This window comes from Oryctolagus cuniculus, chromosome 2, assembly GCF_051225735.1.
Source record: "Oryctolagus cuniculus isolate XC-2025 breed Fujian yellow rabbit chromosome 2, ASM5122573v1, whole genome shotgun sequence".
NCBI classification, from domain to species: Eukaryota; Metazoa; Chordata; class Mammalia; order Lagomorpha; family Leporidae; genus Oryctolagus; species Oryctolagus cuniculus.
The window spans coordinates 174113402-174130342 of record NC_142868.1 but is presented as its reverse complement, the minus strand read 5'-3'; the positions used below and the strand labels follow the sequence as shown (position 1 = coordinate 174130342).

General features: G+C 41.1%; 1 pseudogene; it reads right to left on the bottom strand.

Moving 5' to 3' along the window:
* LOC100341675 (eukaryotic initiation factor 4A-II-like) overlaps positions 1-15964 on the bottom strand; it is a 151734-nt pseudogene extending 135770 nt beyond the window's left edge.
* Between the last annotated feature and the right edge of the window lie 977 nt (positions 15965-16941).

The window sequence follows — 16941 nt, the reverse complement described above, 5'->3', positions numbered from 1 at the left end:
GCAGGTATGATTCAGTTCAGGATCTTTTTCTAAAAAATATTTATTTGTAGATGTGATTAGATTTAGGATGCTTTATAAGATAATTAAGTTTTAGATCTGTTTTTAAAAATATTTATGTATTTCTTTGAAAAGTGAAGTGAGAGAGAGAGAAAGAAAAAAGAGGAGAGATATCTTCCATCTGCTGGTTCACTTCTCAAATGGCCACAATAGCCATTTGGCCTGGACTAGACCAAACCAGGAGCCAAGAACTCCAAATGGGTCCCCCTCATGGGTGGGTGGCAGGGGCTTAAGTACTTGGGCCATCCTCTGCTTTCTTCCAAGGCACTTCAGTGAGGAGTTGGATTGGTAGTGGAGGAGCCAAGATTCAAACTGACACTCCAACATGTGATGCCAGCATTGTAAGTAGTGACTTGACCTACTATGCTACAATTCTGGCCCCAGCTTCAAGATCTTGAGATAGAGAAATTATCCTGGACTATTCACAAGAACCCCAAAAATAATCACAGATGTCCTCGTAGGAGAAAGGCAGAGGGATATTTTATGATAAAAGAGAAGTAGGAGCTGTGACAAAAGAAGCAAGAGCTTGGAGTGATTCAAGGAAGGGGACTTGAAGTGAAGAATTCAAGAGAACCTTGAAGAAGCTTGAGAACCCAGGAAAATGAATTCTTCCTTAGAGTCTACAGAAGGAATGAGCCCTGCCTGTTGTTAAGAATTCTGATTTCCAGAATTGTAGGAGAATATATTTGTGTCATTTCAAGCCACCATGTTTGTGGTAACTAGTTATAGCAGTCACGGAAAACAAAAATTTAACTACCTATTGCCTTCACATTGAAACCAGCTTCATTTCTAGGACAAAGAGGTTTGTAAGGGAAAGTTAAGGCACATTCTTGGATATTTCCTTAGAGAAGGGAGCCTCCCCAAGTAGAACAAAGAGGCCACATTTCTGTTGGTTCTCTCATGTTCTTTGAGGATGATGCTTTCACCTGTAGAGGATCAAACAGGGTGTTGTCAGAGAAAAGATTGCATTGAGTGGAGTCTCTGATCTCTAGCATTTTAAGCATCTGGTAAAATGAAGGCTACAACCTTTAGAATATTATGAAGTGAAAAAATAAAAACAAATATTTAACACAGGAAAAGTTGACAACTACCAAGAATTGGAAATACTGCTTGAGAGGGAGGTGTTTTGCCTTGCGTCTGCTTGGCTTACTTTCATTAGGAGCAAAAGTTATGACTGAAAAAGAAATTCAAGCTACAGTAAAACAAAACTCTGTTAGTTATTTTTTACCTCAATATTTGTGGTGAGTTATTAGAATCCTCTAAAATTTATGTCCACTTGAGTCTAAGAAAGTTGAGCTCGTAGAAGCAGAGTATACCAGAGGCTTGGGGTAGTTGTGGGGAGATGATGATCAAAAGGTATAAATTTCAGTTACATAGAAGTAATAAATTCAAGAGATCTATTGTACAGTATGTTGGCTGTAATTAATAACAGTAACATGTTCTTAAAAATAGCTGAGGAGAGATATTTAAGTGTTATCACAAAAATGTGAGGTAAGGTATATGTTATTTAGATTGACTTGGGCATTCTGAAATATATACATATTTCAAAACATGTTTGTCATAATAAATATGAGAGGTGTTAGAAAAATGCATAGTCTAACTAAAAAGTATGGGTGGCTGGTGCGGTGTAGTGAGTAAAGTTGCCACCTGCAATGTTGGCATCATATGTGGGTGCTAGTTCGAGTCCTGACTGCTTCAGTTCCAGTCCAGCTCCATATTAATGGCCTGAGAAACGCAGCACCAGATGACTCAAGTGCTTAGGCCCCTGCCACCCATGTGGGAGACCCTGAAGAAGTTCTGTGCTTCCTGGCTTTGCATGTGATCATACCTCCACACACACTTCACTATTGCCATCCTTAAGCCTCACCATGTATCTGAACCAAAGGGAGCTACCCAGTCTTGGTCTGTGAATCTCCAAAACTGGGAGCCAAAATTAACTTCCTTCATAAGTAGCTTATCTTGGTATTTCATTTTAGTAGCATAAAGATGACTAATACAGTGGCAGAATTTGGTGAGAAGTGGCCATATAGTATAGTAAGTAATGCCAATAATTGCCTGGAACCATCAGAAGTGAGGAGGAGGCAATCAAGGATTCTTCTGTGGGCTCTTCACAGGGAGCATGGCCCTGAAAGACTGATTTTAAATTTCTAGCTCCAAGAACTATAAGAGAATATATTTCTACTGGTTTAAGTCATCAAGTTTGGGGCAATTTGCAGTAGCAGCCCTGGGATACTAATATTCTCTTCTTATAGAAATTGTCTTCTTTTCTTTCTTTTAAAGTATCACTTTCTAGATATCTCTGGAAGTCAAAACTTATGCAACTTATATATTCGATTTGAGGAGACAATAGGTGAACACAGTTTCTGGAATTCTGATATTTTAAGTGAATTTCTTGGCAAGTACATGGTTGTGGTTTGTCTTTTACTCTTTTTCTTAAATCATTGACTTTTAACTGGTATCTTTAAACTTTTTATATTTAAGGTGATTATTGATATAACTGTTAATTTCTATCATCTTTGTAACTGTTTCCTATTTGTTGGAATTAGTTCTGCCCCCTCTTCTTTTTCTGCCTTCTCTGACTTTATCTTACACAATTCCAATTTATCTCCTCTCATAATTCTTATTACTTACTTTTTAACAAAAAACTTTTGATGTGGTTCTTCTACAATTTACAATACATCTAAATCCAAATTGAAATGACATTGTATTATTTCAGGTGTATTTTTTGTAGTTTATACAAGACTTGCAACATCACAGCACTGACCCCAAGACTTTCTAATACCTCTCTCCTGTCCTTATGATAGTGTTGTCATTCGTTTTACTTATTCATATGTTATAGTTACATATGTTATAGTTACCTAATAAATTGTTGCTATTTAAAGATAAAGACTTATGTATTTATTCAAAAAGCAGCATGACAGAGAAAGAGAGGTAAAGGCAGAGATTTTCCATCACTGGTTTACTCTTCAAATGGCTGCAAGAGGCAGATTTGGGCCAGGCCAAAGCCAGGAACCAGGGACTCCATCCTGCTCTCCTACATGGGTATCAGGGACCTAAGTACTTGAGTCATCGTCCACTTTCTTCCCAGGTACATTAGCAGGAAACTGCATGCGTAGAGCATCCAGGACATGAACTGGTGTATCACAAGTGGTGGCTTAGCCTGCTGTGCCATAACATGTGCTCAGATTGTTACTATTATTATTTTGAGAAGTCCCTTTAAGATAACTATAAGCAGGATAAAAAGATTTTACTTTTATTCCTCTTTTGATGCTCTTACTTTCCATATGTAGATCCAGAATTCTGACCTATTTAATTTTCTTTCTGCCTGAAAAACTCTTAACATTTCTTGCCAGACAAGTCTGCTGTAAATGGATTCTCCACTTTTGTTTGTTGAGATAGTGTTTATTTCTTTTATTTTTATTTTTATTTTTTTTTGACAGGCAGAGTGGATAGTGAGAGAGAGAGAGAAAGGTCTTCCTTTGCTGTTGGTTCACCCTCCAATGACCACCATGGCTGGCGCACGGCGGCTGGCGCACCGCGCTGATCCGATGGCAGGAGCCAGGTGCTTCTCCTGGTCTCCCATGGGGTGCAGGGCCCAAGCACTTGGGCCATCCTCCACTGCCTTCCCGGGCCACAGCAGAGAGCTGGCCTGGAAGAGGGGCAACCGGGACAGAATCCGGCGCCCTGACCGGGACTAGAACCCGGTGTGTCGGCGCTGCTAGGTGGAGGATTAGCCTATTGAGCTGCGGCGCTGGCCTATTTCATTTTTAAAGGAAAATTTTCCTGAATACAGAAACTCTAGGTTGGCATTTTCTTCTTCTTCTTTTTTTTTTTTTTTTGACAGGCAGAGTAGACAGTGAGAGAGGGAGACAGAGAGAAAGGTCTTCCTTTGCCGTTGGTTCACCCTCCAATGGCCGCCACGGCCGGCGCACCGTGCTGATCCGATGGCAGGAGCCAGGTACTTATCCTGGTCTCCCATGGGGTGCAGGGCCCAAGGACCTGGGCCATCCTCCACTGCACTCCCTGGCCACAGCAGAGAGCTGGCCTGGAAGAGGGGCAACCGGGACAGAATCCGGCGCCCCGACTGGGACTAGAACCTGGTATGCCGGTGCTGCAAGGCGGAGGATTAGCCCAGTGAGCTGCAGCGCCGGCCTTCTTTTTAACTTTTTACACTTTATTCTCTTCTTGTTTAGATTGTTTCTGATATGAATTCTGCTGTAATTCATATTTTCTGTCTATAGTTAAAATGTATTTTTACAGCTTCTCTTAGTCATTTAATTTTGTCTTTGATTTTCTACAATTAGGATATGACATGCTAAGATATACTTTTTGGTAGTTAATTTTTGAAGCTTTTATATGTTTTTAAATTCATGGCTATATGGTTTGGTGTCTGTTATTAATTCTGCAAAGTTCTTTGGCTTTATTACTTCAAATATTTCTTCTACCCTATCTTCCTTCTTTCTCTTCCTTCCAATATTTAATTGCATGTGCGCTATTCCCTTCATATTGTCCCATGGTTCTTGGCTGTTCTGTTCTTTTTGTTTTTGCATTTCAGTTTGGGGATTTTCAGATGACTTCTCATCAGGTTCATTATTTCTTTCCTTAGCTGTGTTGAGTCTAATGAGAAACCCTTCAAGGGCATTCTTCACTTGCTTTACTGTGATTTTCATTTCTAGCATTTCCTTTTGGCGCTCTTTTGGCACCCCCATCTTCTGACACCTTCAGTGTACTGCTGTCCACTCCTGCTATTAGAGCCTTTAACATATTAATTGTATCAGTTTTGAATTCCTGTAGATGATACCAGTATCTCCCTAATGAATATATGTTTTAATCTATTATTTATTCTTTATTCTCAAAGTTACAAATTAATACAGAGGTATGAGGTTGCTGGCCTTACAATCTTGTATTGACTACTAACTGATTTTTGACAAGTGAGTTAATCTCTTTAATCTTCAGTCCTTGTCTACAAAACCTGGATAACACATATCTAATGGAGTTTTGTAAGTATTCAATGAGATAATATATGCAGTATGCATATGTTAGTGATAGAATCTAGCTGGGTAAATAGTAAATAATGAGTTATTATTATTTTATTATTCTATATGATTTTTTCTATGAAGAAATTGAAGCACAATCTACAACAGTATTCTGGGTTCCCCAAAAAGAAAATCTGACAGGATAAAGAAAGTTAAAGTTTTATTTTTCATTTTATACTTTTTCTACTTTGTTTAATGTTTTATTTCATGAGTAGTATTACTTTCTATAATAAAAACTACTTTGATTCCTATTATATGTATTTCTAGTTATAAATTTCATGCCATTGAATTTTTTTGCTTGCTTTATGAGCAGTCAACAGAAATTGTACATTAAATGACATCATTTTTGATGGAAGAAATAAAACTTGCACATTTATTATAAATCATGCAAATTAAACTACACAGATGTACAACAAACAGAAAAGGAAATAAGGATTGCAGCATTTAAATTAAGTGTTTGACTAACTGTGGTTTATGATGGGCTTTTATTTTTGTAGGATGAGTAGAAAAATATTCTTTTTTTTTTTTTTTTTTGACAGGCAGAGTGGACAGTGAGAGAGGGAGACAGAGAGATGGCCGCCACGGCCGGCACACTGCGGCCGGCGCACCGCGCTGATCCGATGGCAGGAGCCAGGTACTTCTCCTGGTCTCCCATGGGGTGCAGGGCCCAAGCACTTGGGCCATCCTCCACTGCACTCCCTGGCCACAGCAGAGAGCTGGCCTGGAAGAGGGGCAACCAGGATGGAATCCGGCACCCCGACAGGGACTAGAACCTGGTGTGCCGGTGCCGCAAGGCGGAGGATTAGCCTAGTGAGCCGCGGTGCCGGCTGAAAAATATTCTTAAGATTAAATCAACTTAAATTTCACAAGAGGATAGGATTGAGGAGATGATGATTAAAGGGCACAAAGCTTCAATTAGAGAGAAAGAATATGTTTAAGAGATTTGTTGTACAACATGATGACTGTGGTTAATGATAATGCACAGTTGAAAACTGCTAAGAAAGCAGATTTTAGGTGTTTTTATGCCTCAAAAAATGATACCTGTTGGGGCTAGTACTTTGGTGTAGTTAGCTAAGCCTCCACCTGTGGCACTGGCATCCCGTATGGGCACTGGTTCATGTCCCTGCTGCCCCTCTTCCAATCCATCTCTCAATTTTTGACCTAGGAAAGTAGTGGAAGATGGCCCAAGTGCTTGGGCTCCTGCACGCATGTGGGGAACTTGGGAGAAACTCCTGGCTCCTGGCTTTGGACCTCTCAGCTCTGGGCTGTTCTGACCATTTAGGGAGTGAACTCCGTCTTTCCCTCTGTCTGTATCTCTGCCTCTCAAATAAATAAAATATTTAAAAAAAAGACACTTATGTAAGGCAGTTGGCTAGATTTAACTGTTGCACAATGTATTCTTATATCAAAACATATCATTGTATATCAGATGTACACATATTTTTACATGTCCATTAAACAATAAAGAAAAAAAGTGCACAGAATGAATATGGCATGCTGTTGGATGCTTCAGCAATAGGAAAGTATTAGGGACCCAAATGTGCTTTTTCATGTTGTCAGACTCTTGACTTGAGATCACATCAAGAGAATACTGTGGAGACTTCTGCAGGGCATAAAACACAATTCTGTTTTATCAAAAGGACACAAATCCTTTTGGTTGTCTGACCTAATGCTTCATATGCATGTTCAAACCTTTCAGGAAAAAAAAATAAAATGCTCAGTTAATACCACACTTTTTCAAAAGGAGTAAGATACATCCTTTGGGGTAGTTTAGTGAACACGCACAGCAAATCCAGCCCTTCTCGTTTGTCACGCATTTAGGATTGAGTTGTAAGCATTTTAAACCCTCTTTAAGCCTTTCCCAGGCACTAAGGCTCTTTGCATGCACCACTGGGACCAGACACAATATAAATCTGAGATTGCACCTGGAATTCAGTTCACATAGGGGTGGGCTAAGTTATATCAAAACAGATTTTCTGGTGCAATGATGATGATCTAAGTCATGAAAGCTAAGTTATTAACATTGTCAGTTTACATTCCCTGCCAGAGAATGAGCACGAGTCTAAGAGTTGTATGCTAATATCACTCTCCAATCCCTAGTTTTAGAATAGTTTGTATTACTGTGAGACTAAAGCACTGGCAATGTCTTGAAGACATAAACTTTGATTTCATTGAACTAGACTTGACTGCTAACTCTGTAAGTATGTGCTGCTGATCACCAGGTGGGGGCGTCCAGAAGCAGATAATGGCGGGTCACGCATTACTAGACCCTTAGAGTTAGAATGGGCTTCATAATAATGCATGCCAATTCATCTCCCCTTTTAAAAAATTTGAAAAATCTGTTATATTTACTTGAAAGGCAGAGGGACAGAGGGGAAAGGGGTGGGCGGGGAGAAAGAGACCAATTTCCCACCTGCTGGTTCACTCCTTAAATGTCCATAATAGCCAGGGTTGGGTTAGAAGGCAGCTGGAGCCTAGAGTTCAATCTAAGTCTCCCAGATGGGTGACAGTGACTGAAATACTTGAGTCATCACCTTCTGCCTTCCAGGGTGCACATCAGCAATAAGTGGGAATACAGAGTGGAGTCCACACCTGCCAACTTGGTTTTGGTCTTAGGGGAAAGCACGTAGCTTTTACCATTAGGTAATATTTTCCCCAAAAAAGAAGTGGTTATTTAAGGAATATAAGCTTCATGAATTTCATAAGTACAACTTTAGGAATATAGTGTTTCTTTCTTTCTTTTTTTTTTTTTGGACAGAGTTAGACAGTGAGAGAGAGAGAGAGAGAGAGAGAGAAGGTCTTCCTTTTTCCGTTGGTTCACCCCCCAAGTGGCCGCTATGGCCGGCACGTTGCCCTAATCTGAAGCCAGGAGCCAGGTGCTTTCTCCTGGTCTCCCATGCTGGTGCAAGGCCCAAGGACCTGGGCCATCCTCCACTGCCTTCCTGGCCACAGCAGAGAGCTGGAATGGAAGAGGAACAACTGGGACAAAATCCAGTGCCCCAACCGGGTCTAGAACCCAGGGTGCCAGTGCTGCAGGCGGAGGATTAGCCTAGTGAGCCATGGCGCCGGCTGAAATATAGTGATTCTTACCACCATTCCTGCACTCCCACCTACTCCCATTCCTCCTTCTCCTCCCTCTCCCATCCCCAATCTCATTCTCCACTAAAATCCATGTTCAATTAACTTTATACTAAGAAGACCAACTCTATACTAAGAATAGAGTTCAATAATTTGCATGAAAAACAAAACAAAACTATTCCTCAACAGGAACAAGGGCTGTTCAAGTCATTGCATCTTGACGTTAATTTCACTTTTTTTTTTAGAATCTTGATTAACTATAAAGAAGCACCCAAGATTTATATATCTTTTGCAAGCACTTAGACATAATTATAATACAACTCATTGAGGACGTGGGAAGTTAGTGAGCAGTGAATCCTGTTGTTAATTTAACAATTAGCACTCTTATATATGACATCAGTGATCACCCAAGGCTCTTGCCATGAGCTGCCTAGGCTATGGAAGCCTTTTGAATCCACAAACTCTGTCAGTATTTAGACAAGGCCACAAAACAAAGTGGAATTTCTCTCCTCCCTTCAGAGAAAAGTACCTCTTTCTTTGATGACCACTTCTTTCCACTGGGTTCTCACCCACTGAGGTCCTTCATATAGGACATTTTTTTTTTACCACAGTATCTTGGCTCTCCATGCCTGAAATGCTATTGACCCACTCCCTTTTAAAAATATTTATTTGCTTATTTGAAAGACAGAGGGAGAGCCCTCTCCCATCCACTGTTTTACTTGCAGTAAGTCCATAGGACTTAGGGCTGAAATAGTGAGCTGGAAACTCAATAAAGACCTCTCATTTGGTGGCAGGAACCCAGTTACTTGAGCCATAATCCCCAGGTCTGCATTAGTAGGAACCTGAGCTAGGTATCAAACCCAGACACTCTGGCATAGGGTGTGAGCATTTTAATTGGCATTTAGACTGCTATGTTAATGTCTGCCCTTAACTTCCCTTTTCTTACATATAAAGAACTGGAGGCCCTGGCATATGAAGTGATTTACATAAGGGAATAACATTTATTTAAAAACAAATCATGGCCAGCGCCACGGCTCACTAGACTAATGCTCCCCACGTGGCGCTGGCACTCCGGATTCTTGTCCCGATTGGGGCGCCAGTTCTGTGTCCCAGTTGCTCCTCTTCCAGTCTAGTTCTCTGCTGTGGCTTGGGAAGGCAGTGGAGGATGGCCCAAGTGCTTGGGCCCTGCACCCCCATGGGAGACCAGGAGGAGGCACCTGGCTCCTAGCTTCAGATCGGCATAGCGCACTGGCCTTAGAGGCCATTTGGGGGGTGAACCAACGGAAGGAAGACCTTTCTCTCTGTCTCTCTCACTGTCGAACTCTGCCTATCAAAAAAAAAAAAAACAAACAAAAAAACACCAATCACATCATTTTGTATTCAGATAATTACTAGATGTTTACTACAAGATAACCTATTTTGTTTATTGAATAATTCAAACTTATTTTTGTCTATAAAGACAACTTAGTCATAATTGAAAAGCATCCATCCTATTTATTTGTAAATAGTAGATATGACCTTACCATTAAATTGTATGTTTTTTATGGTACCTTTGAACTCTTTGGCTTCTTAAGTAGTTGTTCAAGTGGCTTTATGTAGAAAACTATTTTCCGTGGTCAGTAGGATGCTAGTTGTTGGTAATGGGCTACACTAAGACCTTTGAAAATCATCTTTGTAGTTCTACATAAAATGATCCATTAGGCTTCACAGCAGTTCTACAGATTATGTTTTCTCTTCTTTTTTTAAAAAAATGTATATATTATGTTGTATGACATGATATTTTGATATCTTCATGTATGCATATATGTGTATATTTGAAGTGATTATTATAGTCAAAACTCAGTTTTGTTGATTTTATTGATGAGGAAATTGAACTCAGTCTAATAGCTTGTTTAAGATCACACTACTTAGAGCTTGTACTAGTACTAATCTTCTCAGAATGTCACAACCAATAACACTGACTACAGGGCTTAAACAACAGATACTTTTTTTCTCACAATTCTGGAGGCCAGAAGTCCAAGGTCAAGTTGCTGGCAGATTTGCTTCTGGCGAGGGCTCTTCTTGCCTTGCAGATGGCTGCCTTTTCACTCTGTGCTTACGTGATCTTTTCTCTGTGCTTTTTTGGGAGGAGGGGAATAGTAGGGGAAAAAGATATCTCTGGTATCTCTTTATCTTTTTTTTTTTTTTTTTTGACAAGCGGAGTGGACAGTGAGAGAGACAGAGAGAAAGGTCTTCCTTTGCCGTTGGTTCACCCTCCAATGGCTGCCGCGGCCGGCGCTGCGGCCGGCGCACCGCGCTGATCCGATGGCAGGAGCCAGGAGCCAGGTGCTTTTCCTGGTCTCCCATGGGGTGCAGGGCCCAAGCACTTGGGCCATCCTCCACTGCACTCCCAGGCCACAGCAGAGGGCTGGCCTGGAAGAGGGGCAACAGGGACAGAATCCGGCGCCCCGACCGGGACTAGAACCCGGTGTGCCGGCGCCTCAAGGCAGAGGATTAGCCTAGTGAGCCTCAGCGCCGGCCTCTTTATCTTTTTAAAAGGTCACCAATCCTATTCAATTAGAGCCATACTTTATAGGCATCTGTTAACCTTATTTACCTCCTTAAAGGCCCTATTTTGAAATATAGTCACATTGAGCTGCAACATATAAACGATGTGGGAACACTATTCAGTCCATAAGAGGTACAAAGTTAGAGTTTGAGCCTGAGTCTGCCTGGCTTTGAAACTTGTGCTTGTTCTTATGATACCTGCTGAGTATTAGTGTATGAAATGGCAATAGTGGCATTTCCCCTGTCAAATTAATATATTTGTATTATGGTTCAGAATTTAACTCTATTGCCTTCCTTTCCCCATGGTATATAGGAATGACTGATGATATTATCTAACTGGTACAAAATAAAGTAATTTGACATTTATTGGTATACTTGATTTCTAGAGAGGAAATGCCATTTGGGATTATGAGCACTCATGTACTGATCTCTACTATTGGATTCAAGCTCTACCTATCAAAATTTGGCAAATAGGTGACACCCTATGGTGTACTTCCAAGCAAGTACAGTCATTTAGCATTCATTCACCCTTCACACATATGCATTGGGTGCTTACTATGTGGTTGATGCTCTTCTAATGGGTGAGGGAATGGCAGAAGGAAAGACTGATAAAGATATTGCTTTCATGGAGAAAACAGTAAGGGTAAGCAAAGAAAAAACATTTCATACAAGATTGGTGTACTGGGAAAAATGAAGTAAGGTAATAGGAAAGAGGTGCCTTGGATTGGAGGAGCGTTAGCTTGGTGGTCAGGGAAGCCCTCTTTGCTATGGTGACAACTGAACTAAAACTTGAATGATGGGAAGGGTTTGGTCCTGGAAATATTTGGGAGTTAAATAGACCAGGCAAAGGAATAGCAAAAGCAAGGGCTCTGTGAAGAAAAATATGGTTTGGGGAATGGAATGAAGACCAGAATGGTTATATGAGGTGGTCAACGGGAGGAGTGGCCGAAGACAAGATGGTAGTTGACAGGGCTCGACTTACTGCAGCTCTGATACACAGTGGAAAAGAGGCTGGCATTTATTCTTAGTGCAGTGGGACTCTCTTGGGAGATGTTAAGCAAAAGGCTGACATGATCTGATTGGCGTTTGTGAATAATCATTTTGGCAGTGTACATGTACCACAGTGATTGCAATTTTGTGTCTTTCTTTCCTAGAGTGTCTTTGTGTGAGGCAGAGTAGACAACATATTCTCTGCATTGGTCAATTTAAAATTAGTTTCTGAAGAGCTGATATACAAGCAAATCTGATGGGTAGCAAAACAAATCTATTTAAGATTTGCTTGTAGCTAACCCGTGTCCAGAGTGTGAAGCTTAGCCGTCTGTCTGACATGGCCCATCTTGTTTCTCCATTGTTCAGATAACCTCACTGATATTCTAATAAGTAACTTGAGCTTCCTTTATTCCTTACTCTCTCCCTTCCTTCCTTGTATCCATACTTCCTTCTTCTGTCCTAATAAGGGAGGCATTCTATGGTTTCTGTCAATAGGTGCTCTTCTCTCCATTCAAATTCAGCCTGTTCCAGCCGGCGCCGTGGCTCAATAGGCTAATCCTCCACCTTGCGGCGCCGGCACACCGGGTTCTAGTCCCGGTTGGGGCGCCGGATTCTGTCCCGGTTGCCCCTCTTCCAGGCCAGCTCTCTGCTATGGCCAGGGAGTGCAGTGGAGGATGGCCCAGGTGCTTGGGCCCTGCACCCCATGGGAGACCAGGAAAAGCACCTGGCTCCTGGCTCCTGCCAGGATCAGCGCGGTGCGCCGGCTGCAGCGGCGGCCATTGGAGGGTGAACCAACGGCAAAAAGGAAGACCTTTCTCTCTCTGTCTCTCTCTCTCACTGTCCACTCTGCCTGTCAAAAAAAAAAAAAAAAAAAAAAAAACAAATTCAGCCTGTTCCAATTAGAGTTTCTAGACACTGATTTCACTGGCTGTTTATGAACTCCTCCAGTTTGCAGAATTCAAAAACTAGAATGAGATGGAAATCTGAACCCGGCAAATATGGGCTGCTTGCTTGAGATAGGCACTGTGAGCCAAATTGACCACTGGAGGATTCCCAAAAAGAAGCTGTGCCACCTCCATCTGCTAGCTCTCCTGGTTTCTGTGCTCAGCTGGTGTGGTTTGGGGACATCTGAAGCTGTTGAAGGAGCCTGCTCCCACAGATGCTAATGGTCACAAGCATCACCCCTGGGGGGTGCAGGGAGAATGAGGAATAAACCAGGGGCGCAAGGCAGGAATCCTAGGAGAGATGAGGAGAGGATGACAAAAGGGGGAGGACAGATTCAAGAGGGCAGTGCTATACATGGTAGCAAGTTTTGAGGGTACAGAGAGTTATTTTACTTGAAGTTGGAGAAATAGCAATTGAACAATGGAGATGGGTTGAGGATTGACAGGACATCTCGTTTGTGCCTGTTCACTGATATGCCCATAATGCCAAGAGGCCAAGTCTTTTCTACACCCACCTCAGGAAGAAGGCTGCTTATGCACATGATGCTAAAGATTTATAAGAAGTCTCTTTGGTTCCTGGCAGCAGCACAGTATTAATAAAGTACTATTTTATGAGAATTATCATTGTAAAAACATGAGTGGTCTTCTTTATCATGCAAGGACATATACTATTAACCTGTGCAAACATAACCCCAAATCCATCAGTCCTCAAGAATAACACTGAGTTTCTTATTCTCTTCCCCCACCCTCCAGGTGTTTTTGCTGCCATGTGTTCCTGTATACCATCTTTACCTAGTAAGTCAGGGAAAGTGAATATTAAAATAAACAGGGCTGGAGTGGGCATTTGGCCTAGCAGTTCAGATGCCAGTTAAGACACACATGTCCTATGTAAGAGTGCCTGGGTTTGATACTGACTTTGGTCTCTTGACCCAGCTTTCTGCTAATGAAGACCATGGGAGGTGGCAATAATAGCTGAAATAGTTAAGTTCTTGTCACACACATGGGAGTCCTGGATTGAGTTCTCAGCATCTGGTGTTGGCTTTAGCCCAGTCCTCATTGTTTATGGTTATTTTGGGAATGAACCAGCATATAAGAACTTTCTTTCTCCCTCTCCCCCTCTCCCTCTCCCCCTCCCCCTCTCCCTCCCTCCCTCCCCCCTCCCCTCCCTCTCTCCCTCTCCCTCTACCCCTCTCCCTTTCCCTCTCCCCTCCTCTTCTCCCTCCCCCTCTCCCTCTCCCCCTCTCCCTTTCCCTCTCCCCATCTCCCTCTTCCTCTCCCTCTCCCTATCTCTCTCTCTCTCTCTCTGTGTTTTCTCTCTTTCCTCCCAATAAAGAGGATAAAAACTAAAATAAATAGTGCTATAAATGAATCCAATTATATTAAATATGCTATAAATAAAATAATTATATTGACACTCTATCAGAAGTAAAACTTTGTGCTGCAGTGGTTTAAGCCATGCTTCGGACACTTGCATCCCCTATTGGAGTACTGATTCGAGTCTCAGCTACTCTGCTGCTAATGCATCCTGGGAGGCAGTGGCTGCTGGCTCAGCTACTTGTTGTTGCAGCCCACATGTGAGACCTGATGGAATTCCAGGCTCCTGGCTTTTGACTGCCCCAGCCAGGCATTTGGGAAATGAATTAACATTTGGAAGATCTGTCTTTCTCTTTGTCTCAGTCTCTGTGCCTTTCAACCAGAGTAAAATGAATCAACAAGCATGTAAAAACAAATGTAATATGGTAATATATGTGCATTTTAATAACATTAAATAATATGTATATTCATGGGTCTAATACTGATAATAGTGAAGAAATATGAGCATGTTTAGAAAAAGTGGGGCCAATTATAATAGAATATAAAAAAGTTGTGATTTCTGTTAGTGGCAAGTTTTAGTTGATTCCACTGGGATTTTTTTTTTTTTTGCTTATTCATTATTAAACAACATAGTACATTTCAATTACTTGTTAATAGAAAGGAAGTCATAATTTTTTTTAACCAATGAAATTCACAGAACTCCTATCTATTTTTTTAAAGATTTATTTTATTTGAAAGACAGAGTTACAGAGAGAGGTAGAGACAGAGAGAGAGGTCTTCCATCCACTAGTTCACTCCCCAGATGGCCACACGACAGGAGCTGCACTTATCCGAAGCCAGGAGCCAGGAGCTTCCTCTGGGTCTCCCATGTGGGTGCAGGGGCTCAAGGACTTGGGCCATCTTCTATTGCTTTCCCATGCCATAGCAGAGAGCTGGATGTGAAGAGGAACAGCCAGGACTAGAACCGGCACCCATATGGTATGCTGGCTTTAACCTGCTACGCCACAGCACTGGCCCCAGAACCCCTATATTATATCCACTGATCTTGGGTTAAGTGTTGAGAATCTCTGTTCTAGGAGATTTCTAAAGTAGCATGCCCAGTCCTAAACTGGTAGAATATACTGTGGTTTTGGTTCTTTCCCTTAAGTTAAATGTTCTCTGAGGAAATTGGATAATTTCTGTGATACCTGGGAACTTACAGTATTCTGAGGGCATGCTGGGTAATCAAAGCTGAATTGGGCATTGCTAGAATCAACTGGAAAAAGTTTAGAAGCCACATAGTCTCATGGAACTGACCAACTTCTTCAGATACCAGTAATCTTGCTCTTAGAAGTGACCCCCTGCAGGATAACTGTGGACTGTTGTTATTCTTACATGTGCATCATAATGGCTGCAGGTGGCTGATTGCAGCCTCCTATTTTGAGGCATATTTGTTCAAATGTCAAGGCATTTCTTTAAGAAGAAATGAAATTGATTGTCTTTGCTACTTTATTGGGATGATTCTTGTTCTGGGCCAGTTTTCATTTGCAAATATCAGACCATGGTATTCCATATGCTATTAAACATAAAACAATAAATATGTTTTAGGAAATGTTTAAAGATGCTTCATAGAAGTGTGGTCGTGGTGGTGCCACATGGGTGATCTTCCTTCCAAGGATGTCAGTACACTTTGGCTGTTGGGCACAGAGGAATGGTCTGATGAGCCAGCAACTGAGACAGGAAAACTTGAGTTGGAGACTGACACCAAGTCTAAGCAGCCAAGATTAATTTCCATGCTCAGTAAGATGGATCCTGGAACTCAAAGGGACCATTTTGCTGCATGACTCACTCATGTAGTTTATAGGAGCTATCCAGGGCAGATCTCTTTGAGCTCTCTGTCATGCCAACCAAATTAAAAGCAGACTCCTCTAAGTTAGAAGAGATCCTTGGTGGTCCAGCTCTGGCCTTCCCCTTTGACTTCATCTTCTCTTCCCCTTTTTCTTGTTTAGGACTCTCCATGGTGTACACATAGTATATATATATATATGGGTCTCTATATATACTATGTATATATATACATATACATATATATACATATATATAGTCTCTCGTATATGTGTTTATGTATATATATATATATAAAATCTCCTTATATATAAAATCTCCATATATATGTGTGTGTGTGTGTGTGTGTGTGTATGTGTATAATCTCCTTTTGCTCCTAAGGCCATGATGAACAAAACAACCAGAGACTAAATCAAGCACAAAAGAAAATAATGCAATCAAGGGATGTAGTAAACTCGAGATGTATGAAGCTACTGCTGGCAAAACACAGTACAATGTTTTACAGAAAATCTGTTTTTTTTATAAGTAAAATAAATATACTCTAAAATTACAGCAAAATAGAGAATAGCAGATAAGTAAACCAGTAACATGGTTATTTATCATTATTATTAGTGAGTTTCATGTACTGTACATATCTATATGTGTTAATACTTTCTTATGACTGGCAGTGCAGTAGGTTTGTTTATACAAGCATCCCCAAAAACACATTACTCTGAGTAATGTCTTTTGCTATATCATTATCATAGCTGTGATATCACAGTCTATAGGAATATTTTAGCTCCTTTATCAGTGACTACCATTGTATATGCAGCCTGTCATTGGCTGAAATGTTTTAATATGGCATATAGCTATACATAAATCTTCTGTGTGGTACAATTCCTTAGCTGCCCAGGACAGGGTAAATGTTCTGTAGGTATGGGTTCTCTGTATATAGAGTTTCAATCACCATCTATGTTTGTAAGTGCAATCAGTATCCTTCTTTCAGAGGTATTACAGTTCTTGAGCCTTTATAGGATCCTGAGGCAAGAATAGTCTTCGTTCCTTTAGGCTCTCTCAGTTCTCAAGCCCCTAACAGACTTAGCTTCTACACTCTATAATGTCTGCAAAATCAGTTACCACTGACAAAATGTAGTAGTTCACCCTAGCTCTCA